Here is a 13566-nt window from a genome sequence, read left to right on the forward strand (position 1 = left end):
CCCCCCCTACAAGCTGACAATCAATGCTAACCATGCTTCAAGGGCTGCACCAACAACAATATGTTATTCATTATTACCTGTGGTGTTTCAGTATGATGGCAGGCTCTAGAGAACCGGGATTTTTTCACTGCGTCATTGGCCCATCATTAAGGAAGGGTGCAATATCTTGGCAGCTTTTGAAGAGTTGACCAGAATGGTGAGTTGTGACGAGGTGAGGACACAATTCTTCTTGTGTTCCTCCTGGAGCAGAATCGATGTGGCCTGATATACCAGGTATTTTAGGCACAGCCTCAAGAGGGAGAGGAGGACTTGCTGCTGTTTCAAGGCCAGCAGGATCCTTTGTCTACTGTGTCCATCACTGTGAGGAAGAGGCAGCAGGAGATATTGGAGGAATATGAGGAGGAAGATGGTTGGCATGCTGGTAGAGAGGAAGAGAAGAAGGAAATTTCACCCCTCCCAAAACCCAGGAGCTGGAAGTGGGTCGGTGAGATTGTTGAGAACAATGTTGCCCTCAACAACACAGAGGACTTGGTGATCTCAGCTGCAGGTAATTTGTGGCTAATGTTCAAATACCTGGGGCATGAAAGAGAGGGACAAATATTGGGTGGCCTTACTATTGGAAACCTGATACAATGGGAAAATGGCCTATCTTCACCCACCAACCCAGAAGGAGCTCAAAATGCAGCACTTTGAGGTAGTGCAGGATAAGAATCTCTTGGCCGCATTTCCCGATGGTGGATCCCCTCTCATGAATCCTATCCACTGACTGCTGAAAGGAGGAGTGGTGGTGGCTGCTCCAACAATGCTTTTATTACTTTTTTTTAAACCACATCAGAGAGGCCCGGCAGCAGAAAACATTTAGAGGCAGTGCCTCAACCACATAATTTCAACTATATCAGGTCCAGGATTAATGCAGATATTCTTAGAAGTAAGGAACCCAAAGACTATTGGGTGTCCAGGCTGGCCGGAGCTTGTGTAGCGCCCACCTACATAGGTGTGTGCTAATTAGTCAGTTGGGTTAGTATTAGGTAAAACTGCCAGTGCATTGCCCTGTTGGTTTAAGCCTGGTTGGGTTTGTTTTGGTTGGGAGAAGTGACAGAGTAGAACTGGGGGTGTGATCACCTGTATTCTGTTATGAGTGATGCCGTGTTCTTCCAGTGAGAGGTGCTGGACGGTGGTTTGGACACAGGATGCAGTTAGTTTGTATGGGCTACCCTGAACCAATCATTAATTTGAGTGGGCAGGGGTTATTAAGCCTATATAAACTGGGGATCACATGCTTCAGGAGGAGGAGGTGGCTGGAGATGGGAATGTGATCCAGAGAAGCAGCAAGAATGTGACCCTCAGAGGTCCAGGCTTGAAGGTCTGGGGGTGTAATGCTCTCTGCGCCGGATAGCAACAGTTCATGAACCTCAAGGCCTGAGGGTTCGGAGACCTCAGCGCTGGATGGTTCATTCACCAAAGACATTTAAGGAATCTCCAGGAGCAATGGATCAGACATCACCGGCTGAGATGTTTCTGAACATTCGGAGCAGGAAGAGGCTGCTAAAAAGATGCGGTAGATCGGGATGGGCCCGGACTTTTCCTGAGCCGACCAGGGAGGATTGCAGGAGTCAAGATAGGCAGGTGAGGCCTGGCACTTCTAAGATCTGAGTCCCAGGGTGTTTTTCAGAGAAGCACCTGTCAGTTCATTAAGGGAAAAGGATAGAACTACCATTACAGGAACCAAAGAATTAGAGGCAGCTCATACTTCCTGAAGATACAGACTGTACATATCGTACATTCTTTTCTGCCATGCAGTAAGGGAAAATAATATAGTTTAATGTTCAACTGTTCTGGACTGTCTGCTGTGTCATTCGTGCGGAGCTACACTAACAGAAAAGAATGAACTTTTAGCAGCTCCTACGGGGGGGTAGTGCGCTAGACTTGCATGGTATGTGCTTACGTTTTTGACTTGCACTGCCATCATAATACTGATCAACCCTAGTGTTAACCCCTTCCCTGCCAGTGTCATTTACACAGTGACAGTGCATTTTTTTCAGCACTGATCACTGTATTGGTGTCACTGGTCCCCAAAAAGTGTCACTTAGTGTCCAAATTGTGTCCACCGCAATGTCACGGTCCCGCTAAAAATCGCTGATCGCCGCCGTTGCTAGTAAAAAACAATTAAAAAAAATTAAAAGTCCCAAAATATATCCCATAGTTTGTAGACGCTTTAACTACCAATCAATGTGCGCTTATTGGGAATTTTTTTTTACCAAAAATATGTAGCAGAATACATATTGGCCTAAATTGATGAAGAAATTTGATTTTTTTTTTTTACATTTTTTTTATTGGGAATGTTTTATAGATGAATGTAAAAAAAATTGTTTTTTTATTCAAAATCGTCGCTCTTTTTTTGTTTATAGCGCAAAAAAATAAAAACCGCAGAGGTGATCAAATACCACCAAAAGAAAGCTCTATTTGTGGGAAAAAAAGGACGTCAATTTTGTTTGGGTGCAACGTCGCACGACCACGCAATTGTCAGTTACAGCGACGCAGTGCTGTATCGTAAAAAATGGCCTGGTCAGGAAGTGGGTAAAACCTCCCGGAGCTGAAGTGGTTAAAGCTGAATCTATGTTGAAATTTTTCTAATGTTCACTGCAGAGTAGATTGTTCCTCAGAGTTTGCAGTCTGTCCCAGTGTTTCGGCATTGCAAAGGTGCCACAGCTGGACATTGGCCGTCAAATTTTAGGAAGTCCTTGACTTTGTGCGGGGATATCTGAATGATGGGTGCAGCTACAGGCATCATTCAGATATCAGATTTTCACCCGGCGATTCCCTACACCATAAGAACGATCATAGCGGCTGTTCCGCTGCTTAATCGTTCTTACGGGTGGCGAGAAGAGACGCCCCCCCCCTCCGGCCGCCCTCCGGTGCTTCTACTGACTCACCGCTTCCATCAGTGAATCGGAGAATGGATCCATACGGAACGGTGACCATAGAGATTTCCGGAGGACTCGCCGTAGTCTCTATGATCGTTCGGAGGCCGGGCGCGATCTTCTGACATCACGCCTGACCTCTGCATTCAAACATACGGCGCCGCCTCGGCTGGGAAGCCGAGAACATTTATTTCTTTTTTTTAATTTCAGGCTTCCCAGCCTAGAGGTGAGATGTGGGGTCTTATTGACCTCATATCTCACTGTAAAGAGGACCGATCATGCCATATTCCTATTACAAGGAATGTTTACATTCCTTGCAATAAGAATAAAAGTGATCAAAAACATTTTTTTTTAAAGTGTCAGACTAAAAAAAGAAAAGTAAAATTAACAAAAAAAAAAAATTTAAAGTGCCCCTGTCCCCGTGAGCTCGCACGCAGAAGCGAACGCCTACATAAGTCCCGCCCACATATGAAAATGGTTTTCAAACCACACATGGGAGGTATCGCCGCGAATGTTACAGCGAGAGCAATAATTCTAGCCCTAGACCTCCTCTGTAACTCAAAACATGTGACCAGTAAAAATTTTTAAAGCGTCGCCTATGGAGATTTTTAAGTACCGAAGTTTGGCGCCATTCCACGAGCGTGTGCAATTTTTAAGCATGACATGTTAGGTATCTATTTACTCGTCGTAACTTCATCTTACACATTATGCAAAAAAAATTGGGCTAACTTTAATGTTTTTTTTTTTTTAAAGCATGAATCTGTTTTTTTTAGGAAAAAATTATGAATTTTACATGTAGGAGAGAAATGTCAGAATTGGCCTGGATGGGAAGTGGTTAAAAAGGCACTGGAAACATTTATGCCGTGTACACACGACCGGACTTTTCGACAGCAAAGGTCCGACGGAACGAATCCGCCGGACAGTTCGATCATGTTTGGGCTTCATCGGACCTTTGCTGTCGAAAAATCAGACGGACTTAATAGAAATAGAACATGTTTCAAATCTTTTCGACTCGACGCAAGGGCAGCTATTGGCTACTGGCTATGAACTTCCTTATTCTAGTCCGGTTGTACGTAGGGTTGCCACCTCATCCCTTTAAACCCAAACACATATGAATTACACAGGTTCTGAGGCTAATTAAATGTAGATAAGGCAACAAGTGAGTTTAATTACCACCTTAATCAGCCACAGAACCTGTGTAATTAATATGTGTTCGGGTTTAAAGGGATGAGGTGGCAACTCTAGTCGTACGTCATCATGTTCGAATCAGTCTTTGGTGTGGTCGTGTATAGGCAAGTCCGTTGCGTCGGAACTCCGTTGAAATTCTGTCAAAAAGTCAGTCCGTCGAAAGTCCGCTCATGTGTACACGGCATTAGACTTGCATGTGTAAAGCTTCAAGCAAGCTCCATGGCTCTGGTGAGGCAGCTCCCACACAGCAAGACTTTCTCAATGGCCACCCAACAGTAACTTAACCACAAGACATACAGAAAGGAGCACCAGACCAAAACTGGGTAAAATAGTCATTTTAATGGTTGGTAAAAAAAAAAAATAATAATAATAAAAGAGCCCATTCGTTTTAGGAATAACACCACCCCCTCTTCATCAGGACCTCCATTACTGCTCAATAACTGCTATCAGGTTGTTACTGCATGTAGGAGTTCAGTAGTGGTTCTAAATAAGATTTCTGAGGTCACTGTTTTCCGCCCAAGATTTTATTGTTGAGTGTTGTGGAGGGGGGGTGGCATTGTACCTGAAATGCATTGGCTATTTTTTCTTTTTTTTTTTGGCTGTTTTTATATGACTTTTTTTTACCAATTATTAAAATTATCTCAGACTCTTTCATCCAATTTTTGGTCCGGCTTCTGTATTTCTATATTTTAGTGCTCCGACACTGTAAAGGTGGCACACATTTTTTGTGATATGGCACTTTAGTTGACAATTGCGCGGTCGTGTTTTGATCAAAGATTGTATGGCTCAGAGCAGTGGGAAACAAAGTCTTACTTTGGAAGTTTGCAGTCAGGGTGTCCAAGCTGAGGTGTCCTCCCACACACCAATAGACAAACGATCATCGAGTTAAAGAAGCAGCCGGCAACCCCATATCATCAAACGTATTTATTTTTAGCTGCTGACTGTACTCACTGTGAAGGCTTGAAAATAAATACGCTTGATGATACGGAGTTGCCGGCTGCTTCTTTTACTCGATGCGTGGTCATGTGACGTTGTACCCAAACAAAATAGTTTTTTTTTTCCCACACATAGAGCTTTCTTTTGGTGGTATTTGATCACCTCTGTGGTTTTTATTTTTTGCGCTATAAACAAAAAAAAAGCGACAATTTTGAAAAAAAAAAAGTTTTTTTAACTTTCTGCTATAAAACATATCCAAAAAAAAATATATATAAAAAACAAAATGTATTCATCTGTTTAGGCTGATATATATTCGTCTACATATTTTTGGTACAAAAAATCGCAACGGGTGTATATTGATTGAATTTGCACAAAGGTTATCGCGTCTACAAATTACGGGATCGATTGAGACTCACCGGCTCTCTGCTCACTGAAGATGGAGAACTGAGTGATCACAGTGGTCTCATGCTTGGATTGGGAAATCTGCCCTGGGCGTAATGACCCAGTTTAACCACTTGTCTATCAAGGTAGGTTTATAAACAGCATGGTGGACAAGGTGGTAAATTAAAGTGGCACTAAAGGTAAATTTAAAAAAAAAAATAACGAACATGTAATACTTACCTCCACTGTGCAGCTTGTTTTGCACAGAGTGGCCCGATCATCCTCTTCTGGGGTCCCTCGGCAGCGCTCGTGGGTCCTGCTCCCTGCATAAGATAACCCCATAGGAGAAGGGCTCTCCCGGGGGGGTTACCTTGCGGGCGCGCTCCCGAGTCCAGCATTTGGCGTCCATAGACGCCGAATGCAGGACTCGGCCCCGCCCCCCCGGCGGCCACGTCATTGAATTTGATTGACAGCAGCGGGAGCCAAAGGCTGCGCTGCTATCAATCTATCCAATCAACAGCCGAGAACCCCCTAGCGAAAAGACGGCACATCCCCGTGGGACACGTTCGAGGGTTCAGGTCAGGGCTGTCTTTAATATTGATTGGACCCTGGGCAAAACCATGCAATTTCGCTCTCAAACCTGCTCGAGTCAATAAATAGCAGCAAGACTCAAAATCAGTTTACTGAATGAGATCAGGCAGCTATTGCAATTGGTTGTCAGAGGTTACAGTGTATCATTACCGCTCACTGACTGGTTGCTAGAGGTTACAGCACACATTACGGCTCACTGATTAGTTGCTAGAGGTTACAGCACATGATTTCTGCTTGTTGATTGGTTGCTAGAGATTACTGTGGATATGACCTCGGGGGGGCATGATATACACATCAATGCTGCCGGCCGCCGCTATTTATATATGAATGCAGCCGCTTCTTACATATGAATGGCGCCGTTCTGCCACTATTTACATATGAATGCCACCACTATTTACATATCAATGCTGGTAATTTACATGTAAACACAGGGTCTGCAGGGGAGTCATCTGTACACAACAATAGGGCAGAGCTGGGCAGCAATGCATTACTAGCAGCACTTCACACTGAGCTATTGGGACACAGCACGGGACTAAAACCCTAAGGGATGAGGGAATTTAAACCAGGATAGTTGGAAAGTATGAGGCAGCTGCTTTGGGCCCCACAACAATGACAGGGCCCAGGGTAGCTGCCCCTTTTGCCCGGCCTTAAAGGCGGCCCTGGTTCACTGGTTCAGGTAAGTAAAACGGGGGGGCTGGGGGCCGGTCACTGACAGGTGTTTTTTCGTCTTAATGCATAGGATGCATTAAGGTGAAAAAACACGAACCTTTACAACCCCTTTAAGCTCATGGCTGCTGCTGCAGCTGTAATCTTAGTACCAACTTTAGCAGCCGTGAAGAGCTTTCAGTGATCCAGGTGAACATAAAATTTTTGTGGTGTTTTAAAGTAATTTCTAGAAAAAAAATTAGATTTTTAACGTGTGTGCAAAAAAATTAAAAAATGACCCCCGTTAGACATGTAGTTAACGGATGCTGAGGCGAGGTGGGAAGGGGTTGCAGATGAAATATCCACATTTTCTTTTTCCATCAGATTTATGCAGTGCGGAATGACCTTTATCAGGTGTATGCTGGTTGTTATGTTCAGTGATATGCTTCAAAAGGAAAAACTGTTCTTGTTTTGTGACTTCTGTTCCAGCTATTGAAAGATCAGAGGGCTTATCAAGAATAAATATGACTCTGGCTTCGGGCAAATGGCAAACTATATGATTGATAGGTATTACATTCTTCTGGTTAGCTGCGTTGTGATTCATGTAAGAGTCTAAAGGTACAATGTATTTTTAATGAGCATTTATTTATTTATTTTTTTCCTTTTGTTTAAGTACCGGTAGTTAATATGTATATTTGTAAATTTTCCAGTAGAGGGAGCTATGTATTCCATTGCAGGCAATGAGCTTTCCTGCTTAAACTGTAAAGTCCGCTTATCAGGAAAAATGAAAAGGTTAGCTAACTCTAAAGCTTCATACACACGGTACGATTGTTGGAAGGGGATTGTCTGTTGACAGACTGTTGTCCTAAAATCTTACCGTTAGTACGCTCCTTTTGACAATCGTTGTCCAATTTTCGGCCAACAAATGTTGGATGGAATGCTAGTAAATTTTCAGCAGACAACGGTTCGTTGTCAGATTTTCGTATAGTCAGTACACAAATTCGTCACACAAAAGTTGAAAGTACAAACACGCATGATCGGAATCAATGCTCACCAAACATGAAGTTAGCAGAAGGGCCCCCAATGCCACGTACACACGGGCGGACTTTTCGGCGGACTAGGTCCGACAGTATTTCTGACGGACTTTGCAGCGTAGGTCCGCTGGACTTTCAAATGAACGGACTTGCCTACACACGATCACACCAAAGTCCGATGGATTCGTACATGATAACGTACAACCGGACTAAAATAAAGAAGTTGATAGCCAGTAGCCAATAGCTGCCCTAGCGTCGGTTTTAGTCTGTCGGACTAGCATACAGACGAGCGGACTTTTGGACCGGACTCGAGTCCGTCGGACAGATTTGAAACATGTTTTATTTCTAGGTCCGTCTGACTTTTGGGGAAAAAAAAGTCCACTGGAGCCCACACACGATCGAATTGTCCGCCGGACTAATCCCGTCGGACCTAGTCTGCCGGAAAGTCCGCTCGTGTGTATACGGCATAACTCGCCCATTGAGTTAAATAGGGCCACACCAGAACAAACAGTCGAAGGGCTGGAAAGCAATTGTGGCAAGGTCCCGCATCTTAGGCAATTTGGTAATTTAAAAATTAAAGTAAAAAAAAAAAGCAGCTGTCAGGAGGTGGCAGTATTAACTGCTGCTCTACCACCCTCTAAAAAGTGTTTCAAAAGTTTTTCAGAGGGTGGTCAGAACTTTAACATTTCTGAAAGAACCCCCAAATTTCCTGGACACACCTTCAGACCCTGCTGGCCATAGTGGCTATGATGTCTATGGTATGAGTGTCTATCTAAATGTTCGCAATGGTAAGCACTCACATGACCGCGCTGACCAAAAAGAAACGCATTTGAGGCTTCTTCTTTTGGTAAGGTGTTCCAGAAGAAAGAACCAATTCGCATTGGTCACGCTGACCGTTGAGCACTTTCCAGCAGTGTACAGCCTGCTACATCGGCAGCACAGGGCATCATGTGCGGAGAGGTCTGGAGAGGTGGACAGGATATTTGGAGTTATATAACCTTTCCAATTTTCATTAATGATCTGTGTTTCCAAGAAGATTCCTCAGTGTTTCCTGCTGAAGAAGATTCCTAGTGTACCCTCAATGCCTCCTTGTGTCCCTGACTTCCTGAAAAGATTCCTAGTGCCCACCAGTGTTTCCTAGTGGAGAGGATTCCTAGTGTACCCCAAATGCCCCCTTGTGCCCATGGCTTCCTAAAAAGATTCCTAGTGTATTCCCAGTGTATCTTAGGGAAGAAGATTCCTAGTGTACCCCCAATGCCCTCTTCTATCCCTGTCTTCCTAAGAATATTTCTAGTGTCCCCCAGTGTTTCCTAGTGGAGAAGATTCCTAGTGTCCCCCCAATGCCTCCTTGTGTCCCTGGCTTCCTGAAAAGATTCCTATTGCCCCCCAGTGTATCCTATTGAAGAAGATTCCTAGTGTACCCAAATGTCTCCTTATGTCACTGGTTTCCTAAAAAGATTCCTAGTAGACAAGATTCTAATGCCGCGTACACACGGTCGGACTTTTCGTCTACAAAAGTCCAACGGACGCTGACGGACTAAAGCTGGCTGGTAATCCGATCGTGTGTGGGCTTCTCCGGACTTTCATCGGACTTTTTTAGCCTCAAATCCGACGGACTTTAGATTTGAAACATGCTTCAAATCTTTACGTCGTAACTACGACGGACCCCGAAATCCGCTCGTCTGTGTGCTAGTCCGACGGACAAAAACCCACGCTAGGGCAGCTATTGGCTACTGGCTATGAACTTCCTTATTTTAGTCCGGTGTACGTCATCACGTACGAATCCGTCGGACTTTTGTGTGGTCGTGTGTAGGCAAGTCCGTTCATTAGAAAGTCTGCCACAAGTCCGCCGCAAGTCTGCCGGAAGTCTGTCGGACAGGCTGTCGGACTTTTGTAGACGCAAAGTCCGACCGTGTGTACGCGGCATTAGTGTAACCCCAGTGTTTCTTAGTGGAGAAGATCCTGAGCGTACCACCAATGCCTCCTTGTGTCTCTGGCTTCCTGAGAAGATTTCTAGTGCAGTGTTTCTTAGTGGAGAAGATTCCTAGTGCACCCCAATGCCTCCTTGTGTCCCTGGCTTCCTAAAAAGATTCCTAGTGGAGAAGATTCTAAGTGTACCCCCAGTGTTTTTTAGCAAAGAAGATTCCGAGTGTATCCCCAATGCCTCCATGTGTCCCTGTCTTTCTGAGAAAATTTCTATTTTCCCCCAGTGTTTCCTAGTAGAGAAGATTACTGGTGTACCACCAGTGTTTCTTAGTGGTGATGATTCCTAGTGTACCCCCAATGCCTCCTTGTGTCCCTGGCTTCCTAAGAATATTTCTAGTGTCCCCCAGTGTTTCTAAGTGGAGAAGATTCCTAGTGTACCCCCAATGCCTCCTTGTGTCCCTGGCTTCTTGAGAACAATCCTAGTGTCCCCAGTGTTTCCTTGTGGAGAAGATTCCTAGTGTATCCCCAGCGTATTCCATCAGCTGTGTATTGCAGTGTACGGACTGCTACATCGGCAGCACAGGGCATCATGTGAAGAGGTGTGGAGAGGTGGTCAGGATATTTGGAGTTATTTCACCTTTTTTATTTTCATTAATGATTTAATGTTTTCAAAAAGATTCCTCAGTGTTTCCTACTGAAGAAGATTCCTAGTGTACCCTCAATGCCTTTTTATTTTGTGTCCCTGACTTCCTGAAAGGATTCCTAGTTCCCCCCAGTGTTTCTTAGTGGAGACGATTCCTAGTGTACCCCCAATGTCCCCTTGTGTCCCTGGCTTCCTGAGAAGATTTCTAGTCCCCCCCAGTGTTTCCTAGTGGAGAAGATTCCAAATGTACCACTAATTTTTTCTACTGAAAAAGTTTCCTAGTGTACCCCCAATGCTTCCTTGCATTCCTGACTTCCTGAAAAGATTCCTAGTGCCCCCCAGTGTTTACTAGTGGAGAAGATTCCTAGTGCACCCCCAATGCCTCCTTGTGTCCCTGGCTTCCTAAAAATATTCCTAATAGAGAAGATTCTGAGTGTACCCCCAGTGTTTCTTAGTGGAGAAGATCCTGAGCATACCCCCTAATGCCTGCTTGTGTCCCTGGTTTCCTGAGAGTATTTCTAGTGTCCCCCAGTGTTTCTTAGTGGAAAAGCTTCCTAGTGTACCCCCAATGCCTCCTTGTGTCCCTGGCTTCCTGAGAACATTCCCAGTGTCCCCCAGTGTTTCCTAGTGGAGAAGATTCCTAGTGTACCTCCCAGTGTATTCCAGCGAAGAAGATTCCTAGTGTACACTCAATGCCTCCTTGTGTACCTGGCTTCCTGAGAAGATTTCTAGCGTCCCCCAGTGTTTCCTAGTGGAGAAGATTCCAAATGTACCGCCATTTTTTTCTAGCAAAGAAGATTCCTAGTGTACCCACAATGCTTCCTTGTGTTCCTGACTTACTGAAAAGATTCCTAGTGCCCCCCCCCCCCCCGGTGTTTACTAGTGGAGAAGATTTCTAGTGTACCCCTAATGCCTCCTTGTGTCCCTGGTTTCCTGAGAAGATTCCTAGTGTACCTCCCAGTGTATTCCAGCAAAGAAGATTCCTAGTGTACACCCAGTGTTTCTTAATGGAGAAGATCCCGAATGTACCCCCTAATGCTTCCTTGTGTCACTGGCTTCCTGAGAACATTCCTAGTGTCCCCCAGTGTTTCCTAGTGGAGAAGATTCCTAGTGTACCTCCCAGTGTATTCCAGCAAAGAAGATTCCTAGTGTACCTCCCAGTGTATTCCAGCAAAGAAGATTCCTAGTGTACACCCAATGCCTCCTTGGGTCCCTGGCTTCCTGAGAACATTCCTGGTGTCCCCCAGTGTTTCCTAGTGGAGAAGATTCCTAGTGTACCTCCCAGTGTATTTCAGCGAAGAAGATTCCTAGTGTACACCCAATGCCTGATTGGGTCTTTTGCACACTACCATGTAAATTCCTAGAACAAGTTACAACTCCCGGCCGTGATACATGCTCCATCATTCCACCCTGAGTCATCACTGTTGATGTTGTAGAGACACGACGATACAACAGGACAGCTTTGTGTCTTGCTAATTAACTGCCTCATCTGTAGGTATAGTAAATTGGAACACTGCATAAAATTAGCTAATTACTAGTTTTGAGGGCAGATTCACACCACAATTTCTGTGTTCTGGATGCATTTCTGCATGTGCGTTTTTATTGCGTGATGGTGCATTTTTTCCATTCTTTTTTTTTTTTTTTCATCTCAATAAAAGACATGTGTGCTCCTGTGCATATTGACGCAATCTGGTGTGTTTTTAATGCATTTTTGATGTGTTCTAGTGCATTTTTTTCCATTCCTTTTCTTTTTTCATCTCATTTAAAGGAGTTGTAAAGTTACATAGCTACATAGTTAGTCAGGTTGAAAAAAGACACAAGTCCATCTAGTTTAACCATAAAAATAGATAAAATAAAAAATATCATACAATCCCATATACCCCGCAGTTGATCCAGAGGAAGGCGAAAAACCCCAGCAAAGCATGATCCATGCTACAGCAGGGGAAAAAAATTCCTTCCTGATCCCCCAAGAGGCAATCTGATTTTCCCTGGATCAACTTTACCTATAAATGTTAGTACCCAGTTATATTAAGTACATTTAGGATAGAATCCAGCCATTTTTTAAAGCAATCTATTGAGCTGACCTCTGGTGGGAGTCTATTCCACATTTTCACAGCTCTTACTGTGAAGAAACCTTTCTGTATTTGGAGATGAAATCTCTTTTCCTCTAGACGTAAAGAGTCCCCCCGTGTCCTCTGTGTTGACCGTAAAGTGAATAACTCAACACCAAGTTCACTATATGGACCCCTTATATATTTATACATGGTGATCATATCCCCCCTTCCTCTAATCTTTCCTCATAGCTGAGCTCCTCCATGCCTCTTATCAGTTTGGTTGCCCTTCTCTGCACTTTCTCCAGTTCCCCGATATGCTTTTTGAGAACTGGTGCCCAAAACTGAACTGCATATTCCAGATGAGGTCTTACTAATGATTTGTACAGGGGGGCAAAATGATATCTCTCTCTCTGGAGTCTATACTCCCGCTGCTGTCAATCAAATCCAGTGACACGGAAGCCAGGTGGACGGGACCGAGTCCCGCTGTCTGTGTCAATGGACGCAGCAGCAGGACTCGGGAGCGCGCCTCGCATGAGTGCCCCCGCGGAAATCGGCTCTCAGTGGGGGGCACTCGCCGAAGAGGAGGAGCCAGGAGCGCCGCTGGGGCACGCCAGAAGAGGAGGATCGGGGCCACTCTGTGCAAAACCCTTACACAGAGCAGGTAAGTATGACATGTTTGTTATTTAAAATAAAAACAAAAAAAAAAACCTTTACAATCACTTTAAGCACATTTGCATTCCATTGCATTTTTGATGCGTTTCGCCACGTTCCAGAAGTGTTCCATACAGAAAAAATGCAGCATGTTCTACATTTGTTGACTGCACTGGAACATACCACCCTGATGTGATCTAGGGCTATTGGAATCCATGTTAAACACCGTGCATGCATTTATTTACTACATCTGGTGTGAACCAGCCTTTAAAGGAGAAGTACAGTCAAAGTTTGTTTGGCTGCACTACCCCTGTGGATCACGGGAGTGCGGTTGGTTTTGCACTCCTGTGACCCGTTTTCCGCAGACAGCGGGGTGAATTCCACTGTTGGCTGACGTCACAGGCTCGGGAAAGAATGTGACTATATGGTCAGAATCCGCCCACATGCCTGGACCAGCACCTGGCTCAGCCTCTCAGCGAGCCACTGAGAGCCTGAGCTGGCCGCTCCTCCACAGCCAGGCGCTCCAATGAGTGTGGGGGAGGGGGCAGAGCAGAGAGCGATGGGGAGCTCATGGGATCCGAGCGATGGGGGACTGA

This window comes from Aquarana catesbeiana, linkage group LG06 (assembly GCF_042186555.1).
Source record: "Aquarana catesbeiana isolate 2022-GZ linkage group LG06, ASM4218655v1, whole genome shotgun sequence".
NCBI lineage: Eukaryota > Metazoa > Chordata > Amphibia > Anura > Ranidae > Aquarana > Aquarana catesbeiana.